Source organism: Lycium barbarum, chromosome 2 (genome assembly GCF_019175385.1).
Source record: "Lycium barbarum isolate Lr01 chromosome 2, ASM1917538v2, whole genome shotgun sequence".
NCBI classification, from domain to species: Eukaryota; Viridiplantae; Streptophyta; class Magnoliopsida; order Solanales; family Solanaceae; genus Lycium; species Lycium barbarum.
The window spans coordinates 28,216,615-28,226,723 of NC_083338.1; positions in this window are offsets into that span (position 1 = coordinate 28,216,615).

Below are 10,109 nucleotides of genomic sequence, written 5' to 3' on the forward strand. Positions count from 1 at the left end.
ATTTTGGGATTAGTACGGGGTAAGCGTAAAACCTCATATGTCTTGTTTGACATGTATGTAGATACATAAGCATATTTTATTATTATTCTAGTGATAAGTTCAGCGATTATAAGCTAACCGGGGTTTTCTTTCTTTCCTCCCCCTTTCTGCTCCTATCACGTGGCTGCTCGGTTAAAAACTACATAAACCAGCCCCTTGGGCCTAGGGCCCAAGTAGGAATACTACTTCAAAAAACAGAGTCCAGAAGACAAAAAGGATAGCGAGGCGCGCAGAAGGCCTAGCCATGGGTGAAACTGGCCAACTAGGGTCTTGGTACGCCCCTGGTCTAATCTAATTTCTTTACACTTTGTTAAAAAATTGTTTTCTATTTTGATATGCTTGTACAAATGTATTCAAAACTCATGATTATAGTGGAAATCCTTATGATTGGAATTAGACGTCTTAGGGCAACTATTCTTATGCCGTTTAGTCGACTTTAGGTCCCCGTATGCGATTTTTTCTAAAAACGCACGGACTTAGCATAATTTTTAATTACTTTCCCTTCAAAAAAAAAAAAACAAATCTCCATCTTCGGGTTTAAAGTAAACAAATCATGTTTTATGATAAAAAATGAGCTTATCAATAGAATACCCACTCCAAATGGAATTTAAAAAAAACAATCAGATGGAGCTAGACATATTTAATAAATGGGCTTAATCTATATATAACCAATTTTTTGCATAAATATTGGGCCTATTTTAGGCAAAGGTTAGATTTTATCAAAGCCATAAAATTCGTTTCTTTAAAAAAGGGATAATGAACAAATTGGAAGTATTTGGTAAGAATAATGTTTTGGTCCATGTTGTCCCAAATTAACCTCTCTTTTCAGACGGTATATACTCGTTAAAACATAAAATATCTTTACAAACAATCGTAAGAACCTCTGGTTAATATAAAGTTCCGGATAAGACTGAAACGTATCAATAAGGGTCACCCGAGCCTTGGTGTATGAGTATATAAAAAAAAAAACTTCTTTACAGTTTCACCTTTTTTTTATAAATGAAACTATTCATATATGGATAATATAAATCCGAAACTACGATACCCTTATAAATAAAGGGGAATATACTCTTTTCAATACATATGATATGCATGACAGTTCACTTTTGCGGTAGAATAAACACAAAATAAGCAATTTAGACAAATACTCATACACCGGGATTCGAAGGTCAACCGTATAGTACGAATCCTTATTACTGGGGTGCCTAACACCTTCCCCAGGGGATCATCGGAAACCTTACCTAGAAGTCTGTATTATAAAGGTTTTTTAACAGAGTTTGAATAAGCCCTTCAAAACTGGTTTTCCTAATTTCCTAAAAATTAGGTGGCGACTCTTTTTTCAAAACAAGTCCGAAAGAGCACCAACGATTTCGACATAGCTTTTTTCGAGCACTAACCCCGCCCGTAAAAAATGCGAACCGTTACAGATAGCTACTCTGCTGGGGATTCCAAGGTTCTAACCATAATGATTCCGGTATAATATGAGTTTATTTGTTATAAACTGCTTATGTGTTTAATTTCTCACAACTATTAACTGTCAATGCATGCATATCATAACTCAGCCACTCCTGGCATTTATTTTACACTTTGTTCCAAAGGCGAATTCGCGGAGCACGCAGTCGTTCCTTCGCTGTAAAACCAAAATATTTCTATTGGAACCGTTTTGAGGCGGGGTGGGTACGCGGTCGTCCAACAGCCCTAACGGTTCTACCCTAGTTGTCCATTCGGGTTCTCGGTCATTTGTGAAAACCACTCTAGAAAACAAGGATAGAGCTCGGCCAAATCCCTACTGAACTAGAGCATTTATACCTAGATGGGCCTTAGGTATCCCAGACCTACCTAAGGCTTGCTAAGAGTGACCACCCAGTGTCCGGACGGTCTATGACCTGAGGGACACCGCGTCTCATTTTTGTGTTGCATGGAAACGTGTTTTTGCCTATGTGGTGAACCATTGACCCTATGGGATCGGGGGGAATCCTAACTGTGTTTTGTTTTGTAGATGGAATGAATAATTCGTTTTGACATCGTCACTGAAGTGCCAGAGTTGCTGAGGGCCTAGTACGAATAGCTGGGGGACTCTCACAAAAGAACGATCAACTGTACCTTGGGACATTTTCCCTCTATCATGACAACGAAAGGCCGCCCGTAGTTAATGAAAGTATTGGCGGGGTATTGGGATGATAAAGAAATGTTGTTCCGTTTCGGGGATATCGAAATGACTCCTACACTAGATGAGATCAGGGACGCTATAGACAACAATGGAACTTGTCTGAGAAGGCAACATAAGCCGGACAACAATTTATTGTTTCCACACAAGCCCTCCATCGGCCAGATCATGGGATTTCTTTCTCTGACAGAGGCATCCTAGGCACACGGGCCCACCATAGCCTTCAGGGATCTGTACCCGTAGGTTCGGAGATGTCACCGGATACACCCTATATCAGAGAGAATTCAAGAGCCGAGAAGAGTGGGAAGCTGCTAGACCTTTAGCTTTTGCCATAGCCTTGTTATGCACTATGGTCTTCCGTCAAGACTGATCACTAGCCACAGACACTAAGGTGATAAACCTAGCCCATATACTTTTCCACGGGAAAACCAAGGATCAAGAGACGAGGTACTTCAACCCAGCACCCATTATATTGGCCGATATCTTCCTGGCTCTTGACAAATGCCGCAATCGTTTTCGATACTTCCAGGGGTGCAATATGCTGCTACAGTGGTGGATTATCAAACACCTTAACATGGCCAAAGAGGATCAGGGCTGGAGCCGACAGAACCGAATAGATCGTCTCGTATATTACTGCCCAGACCTCGGTTATACATCGCAAAGTTACTGGGCTGAGTTCTTCACTGACTTGACTGAAGATTGGATCTGTTGGATGTTCCCCGACTTCATATCCGAGACCATGGTGGTTCGAGAAAAGAATTGCCCATTCGTACCACTAGTCGGGATTTGGGGAATCCGTCCATACTTTTCATCTAGGGTTTTGAGATAGTTCAGCACAAGGAAAGTAATCCCTCAGGTGGGAAACCCGAAGCAATTCATCATCTAACACACTGAACAGAGAATCAGGCACGCTGGAGTTATCCTGAAAGAGTGGAACGATCGTGTGAGTTGGGGCCCAGAAACTTTGGCTCCTGACAGGTTTGAAGAAGGGTATGACCCTGGATATCATGCATGGCTACAAGGACACCTGGCTCTCGCACCGATGCCAGAACCCGCGCCTCTTCAGGAAGCACAGGAGGATGAATGCATCAAAGAATGTTTGAAAGGTACGGACCATCACTTATCTAGGATCCTGGAGGAATCAGACCCAGTGATTGTCAGAATGGAGCTCTATCAAGCAAGCCTTCGAATCCATACTACTCTCTGACGGGTCAAGAAATCCAGAGCAAGCCAAGCCTCGACTTCAGCCACCGAGGGACCTCCTTGAATGCTGTTTCTTTCTTTCATTGTTTTTAGCCCTATGACGGCTTTTGTCATCACTTTTGTAATCCCTGTGGGGAAAAGATATTATTATTATTATTATTATTATTATTATTATTATTATTATTATTATTATAAATTACAATGGCTTTTCAGGGCAATGGTTCGCTTCACAAATGGCACTTACACGTTTCAAACGACTATGAAGGTCTTGACTCAAGAGGCCTTAGGAATGCAAGTAGTATAAATAACTGCAAATTACATGCTTATCTGCTACATGCTTCCTACTTACTATGTGTACAATCGTGTATTGAGCTTGAGTATCATTGATCTTGTGGTCTAAACCACACACCCAAGAGAAAATCCATGAGATTAAAAAACTTACCCAAATTTATCCCCAGAAAATGTTGACTTATCATGGCAAACCAAGATGGACAAGAGGCACGGACTCTAGGAGAAACGGCAGAAATGCTGCGGGGCAAAGTACTGCAGATGGAAAAATATCTCCACAAGATAAGGAGAAGGATTGAGGAGGTAGATGGACTGCTGAACTTGGTTGGAAACCCGCCGGAAGGCGTACCCCGAGAACAGTACTATGAAAATGTCCCCGAAGAAGTGAGGGAGTTACTGTTAAACTACATACCGCTGGAAAGAAGACCCGTGACCTCCAGGGAAAAGACCCCATAGGAAACCAATGGGGACCAATGAGTGGATTCGGACCCGTGGGTGTTCGCGCAAGATCCGAATGAGGGAGCAGAGCCCTAGGAAGAGGACCCCGAGCCCGCTGAGGAAGAGGATCAAAAAGAAGAAGAGGAGGAACCAGAGGAAGAACCTCAGGACATAGAGGAGCTTATCAAGGGAGGAGTCGAAGGAGAGGAGAAACCATTCGATATATTCCTCGAATTCCAAGGGAATGATGCAGATGAAGAATCTAGCCATTATGCCTCCACTGATGAAGGAACCGACTTTTATGCGCCTTCCTCCACAATGATACCCACCGTCTCCGCTATGGCTTCGGAACACGTTGGAAAGGCCAATCTCCCCGCCCTAGCCCTATGGAGCATAGCCTTCAAAGCTCGGTCTTCTCCATTGAGGGTAGGCCCGCTACCTATCACCTGTAAGGAAATATTCAGGAAAAGGATGGCCGATGGGATGGATTGCACCTCTAGGGCTAGGTTTCCGGTCCCCAACTTGGATACGCCTACAAAAGATGCCCATTTCACCTCAACCAGGAAGGACACACCCTAAGAAAGTGCATAGCTTTAGAAGAAGGAGTGTTCGTCTCATAGATTACAAAATCATCGGGACCTTATAGGGGCCGCACACTTTGTTGGTTCATGACCCAATCACTCCAGGAGAGGGAGTTACCCCTGAAACCCAGATATGGCGGTACAATTTTACTATCTTTGAAGAATCATACACACGCCTCTTCGTGACTTTGGCTTCATTGAACAAAGTCAGGCCTGTGGAACCTACCTACGAGCCCGCGCCGATTGGGCCGAATAGGAACAAGTTTTGCAGATACTATATCGGAGCTAGGGGACATGATATCGAAGAATGCCACGCCTTCAAGCTCAAACTCGAGAACATGATCAGGACCGGACAGATTTTGGTCCTACCTCCACCATGGTTCTGAGCAAAGAAAGGTCCAACAGAGGAAACAAGTCCGTAAGGACAACGGCTTGCAAGAATTATATGAAATGTCACATCTTTTGCACAAATGTTGCCCCCATCCTCATAAAAATGTAAAGGAACCGTGCCGACCTGACATCCCGATGGAGGGATATACGGGAAGCCCTAGTCAGGCCTGGTCTAGGGATGTCTGTAGCTAGGACTAGTCAAAAGGATATTTAGGGAAGATGTGTATCCTGATTTTGTAATCGAACTACGTAGGGCCTGATTTCCAACGGTGGGATACGTAGCCAGTCTACGTAAGACTCAGTCCCTTTCTGTTTCAACTTTAAAATCCCCTCCCCGTCTGCCTAAATGACAAGGGTTAGGGCTCGTCATTTTAAGTCAATTGCAAGGCTACTAAACCAAGATCCGCTCGAACATAAAAGCCCATGATATCCCAGACTCTAGAACATCGGATCAAAGAGTACTCAAGCTTCAATATACGACCTTATGTGCTATTTGCGTGTTAAATATCCATATTTGATATTGTGCTTTATAATTGATATGCGGAAACTAACTCTCTTCACCGTTGAGTTATTCTTATCTTATAGAAAGCGGTTGATTAGTGTGATATCAAAAGCTGACATATTTCACAAGGTCCAAAGTCGCGTTAGCATCCCTCTCTGACAAAGGGAAGGATAAAATGACTGGTACTCCCGAGGAAGCAAGGAACGAGCTCGCCCTCCACAATCGGGATGCCCAGGACTCGCAAGAGGTCGCTTCACAAGAAAATTTAATTGCAACATTATTAACTACTGTCGTTACTCTCCAAGAGAAAGTAGCCAGGAGGGAGGTGAATGACTCAGAAAAGAGCATCGCTGCAAGGAAAAAGACCACTCCCCCTTCCCTGTGTTGAGTTCCGCAGTGCCCGGCCATTTTCCCGTTTATCCGCCAGGGACCATGCCCCCACCACTAAGCATCGCCAACCCAAACCATGCCAGCCCCTCTCACTGTACCCCTCCACCAGCTAAAAATGCTCAAGGCTGAGGAGCCAGTCATCCGGTCCAAGCATATCAAGCCCCTTTGCTGGTATTTTACAATCAGGCCAGTCACCTACACGGGGGACAGAACGTTGCCACCCCATTCAACCTTTTCATCCCCCAGATGTCCTTCTTCACTCCCAATGTACCGAATGAATCCTCCCCAGGGCATAAAGAACCAGATCACTACGAGGAAATGGAGAGGGTTTGGAGAGCTGAACAAGATAAACGAGAGAAACACATGGAGAAAAAAATGGAGGAGTTGCTGGAAAGGTCAACCAGGCCTACAAGGAAGGCGACAGGCCTAAGGTATGAAGACCTATGCATGCACCCGGACCTAGATCTACCAGAAAGGTTCAAGATCCCGAATTTCGAGATGTTTAACGGAATAGGGAACCCCAAAGAACACCTAGGTTCATGATGTGACCAGTTGGTCGGAGTAAAGAAAAATGAACCGTTGATCATGCGATTGTTCAGTCGCGGCTTGACAAGTGAGGTCACGGAATGGTTAGCCACACAGGATATGCGATAGTGGCTTCGTTAGGAAGACATAGCAGAATCCTCCATGGAGAGGTTTCGATTCAACATCGAGACCGTGCCAGACCGCTACCACCTTGAAAAGGTCAAGCAAAAATCCACAGAAAATCACAGAGAATTCGCAAGTGGATGGAGGGCCGAAGCAGCCCGCGTGCAGCTGTACATGAATGAGGGGGAGCTCGTTTCCGTGTTTATTAGGTCACAAGAGCCGGATTTCTATGATAGGATGTTGTCAATGGCCGGAAGACCGTTTTCCGAGTTGGTAAAAATGGGATAAGCGATAGAAGAATGCCTTAAGTCTAGAAAAATTGTCAGTATCTTCAACAAAGCATCTGGGCAGGCCGCCACAACGATCATCCACAAGAAGAAAGAGAACGTGGTAAGCATATCCCACATCTCCGACCAAAACCCAAAAGGACCCTTACTATCCCACTAAGCCTCACCTCTTCAAAATTGTTCTACCTCCCCGTACAACCCAGCTCCCGTGTATTACACCCAGCCGGCGTTTACCATGGCTGAGCCAACATACCTAGTTCTACCAGGCACCTGTGTATCCATCCCTGCTTACCAATCACCACCACAACAAACATACTAACTACCACCACAGTAAACATACCAACCACCACCCTAGGAAAACTACCGCCCACCACAAAATAACCCCCCGTAAGCCTATCAAACCTAGAACTACTAAAATCAGCCATCTCCCCCTGCTTATAATACGCCACGCCCAGCTTTTGAGAAGAGACCGGTAAGGGAATTTACAGCGCTCCTCGAGCCGAGGGCTAGGCAACCAAGGGAAATTGTCTTGAAAACCCTACTGACCGCGGGACTGATCCAGAAAGCCCTGCCAAAGTTAGTGCAACCAAGGAGCCGGTTCTACTGAGCCGATCAAACTTATGCTTACTACTCAGAAGGAATCGGGCACATCACTGAAGATTGCATAAACCTGAGGTACAAGATCCAGGATCTAATCGACAAAAGGGAAATTGTCTTGAAAATTGCAGCCCCTAACATTAACATGAACCCATTACCAAATCACGAGAATGGTGGGGTCCACATGATAGAGAGAGACGAGGACTGGGAAACCTGCGCCACGCTGTCCCCCGAAATGACCCAGCCTCTGGAAGAGATGGCAGCTTCTCTTACACTCCAAGAGTGGCCCAAGTCTAGTTTCTTGATCCCCAGTCTGAATGTTCCCAAAGTCATGTTCAGAACATTGATCCTAGCACCTGTGGTAACCCAGATAGTGCGACAGGCTGCACCGGATCCGGAAAGGACCATCACCGTACAGACCACAATGACCCAGGGCATGACCCGTTCAGGGAGATGTTACACTCCAGATGAATTGGCCCAACACGCTGCAAAGAAGAAAGCACGCAGAAAATGGCGATAATTGAGGGAGAGGCCGAAGATTTCTGGCGGCGTATGCAGCCCAAGGACTACTCATCGTCGAGCATCTGAAGAAGATACTGGCACAGATTTCGGTGTTGTCACTATTAGCTAGTTCACCGTCTCACAGACATGCCCTCATGAGGGTGTTGGGTGATGCACACATGCCTGCAGGAACTAGCAATGAGGATTTGTTCGGGCTAGTGGTCAATATCATTAGAGAGCACAGGATCTGCTTCTCTAAAGAAGAACTACCCGTTGAAGGGACCTCCCACAACAAGGCCCTCCATATAACCCTGGAATACCGTGACAAGGCGGTGGGAAGAGTATTGGTGGACAACGGGTAGGGCCTCAACATCCGCCCCGCTACCACCTTGATGCAGCTTGGCTACGAGGTAGGAAAGATTTCCCAGAGTGCGACCAACGTTGGAGGTTTTGACGGGGCCTTAAGTGACTCCTTCGGAGAGGTTGACCTACAGATCCGAGTCGGACCTGCCTCCTTCATGACAGAGTTCTAGGTCATGGTGATCACCGCCAATTACAATATGCTCTTAGGAAGGCCTTGGATGCACTCCACTGGTGCGGTACCGTCAAGTCTGCACCAAGCCATCAAATTCGAGTGGCAAGGATAGGAAATTATTGTGGCAGCTGAGAGGGATGTTCAGAAGCCGCCTTACAACACCATCTCCGCGATCGAAGGAAATTCTCCTTTATCCAATTTCCACATAAGGGGATACGCAGGGGAAACCCAAGCAGCAAAAGGAGTCGATAACCCTATGCTAGCCGTCTATCGAATGATTGCCTCTACACTACTAAGGAATGGTAACAAAACAGGAAAAGGTCTAAGAAAAGACCTCGGAGGAATAATAGAACCTGTGCCGATCCCGGAGAAAAATTACCATTTTGGTCTAGGATATACTTTGAACTAGGATGAGCTCACGAGGGCAGTGAGAAGGAAACCCAGAATGGGGAAACTGCCTTGTCTGATCCCGGGTTTGTACCAGTCATTATCCAAAAATATGTTGATGCTGAGTGAAGAAGAACCTGTCGAAAGTCTCGGATTCTTGTTTCAAGAAGAGGGATGCTGCGTGGTCGCTTAAGAAAGTCAAGGGACGCCCAGCATACATGGCCTGGGGCCGGAGGAATACCTGAACAATTGGACGTCCACCCCCTCTTGGTTCCTCGGTAGAGAGATGAATTTTTTCCTAAAAACTAATTTTTTTTGCTAAAAAACGGCGATGTTGGCCGAGGCCCGAAAGATCGTCCCGTTTCCTAAAAAGGATTATTTTGTGATGTTTCGCGGTGGGAATGGTACAATGTTGTTCCGGACCAGGACCATAGTTGTAATCTGTTGTTTTGAATTAATGAAAGCCTCGTAAATCAGTGCCTTTCACCGAATAATAATAACCGCCTTTCTTGCTGACTAAAAAACAACAGCCGACAATCAGCCTAATTTACATCGCATCACTTTTTTCTGTAATAATCGTAATAAAATTGCCAAAAAAGTCATGGCATGTGGCGAAACAAGCGGAGAGGAGGACCAATAGGAGTACGAAGAGTATGACGAATCTACGATGATGCCAGAAGGGCTGGCAGAAGTGTTGGAAGAGCTGGAAGAAAAAAATAAGCCAAATATGCACGAAACTAAGGTGATCGACCTCGGTGAAGGAGGGAATGTCCAGGAGACGCGAATCACCGCCCACTTGGGAGCTCCGCAAAAAGAAGAACTCATACCTTTACTGAAAGAATATGTAGATGCCTTAGCTTGGTCGTATGCGGATATACCAGGGCTGAGCACCGAGATAGTGGCTCACATACTGCCCATTAAGGAGGGGTTCGCCCTAGTCAAACAAAAAACGCGAATGTTCAAGCTGGACATGAGTATCAGGATAAATGGCGAAGTCAAAAAATAGATCGAGTCCGTAATAGTGGAAGTGACATCCTACCCTACTTGGGTGGCCAACATATGTGCCAGTGCCAAAAAGGTACGGAAAGATCCGAATCTGTGTGGACTACGAAGACCTCAACCGGGCTGGTCCTAAGGATAACTTACCTCTCCCGAA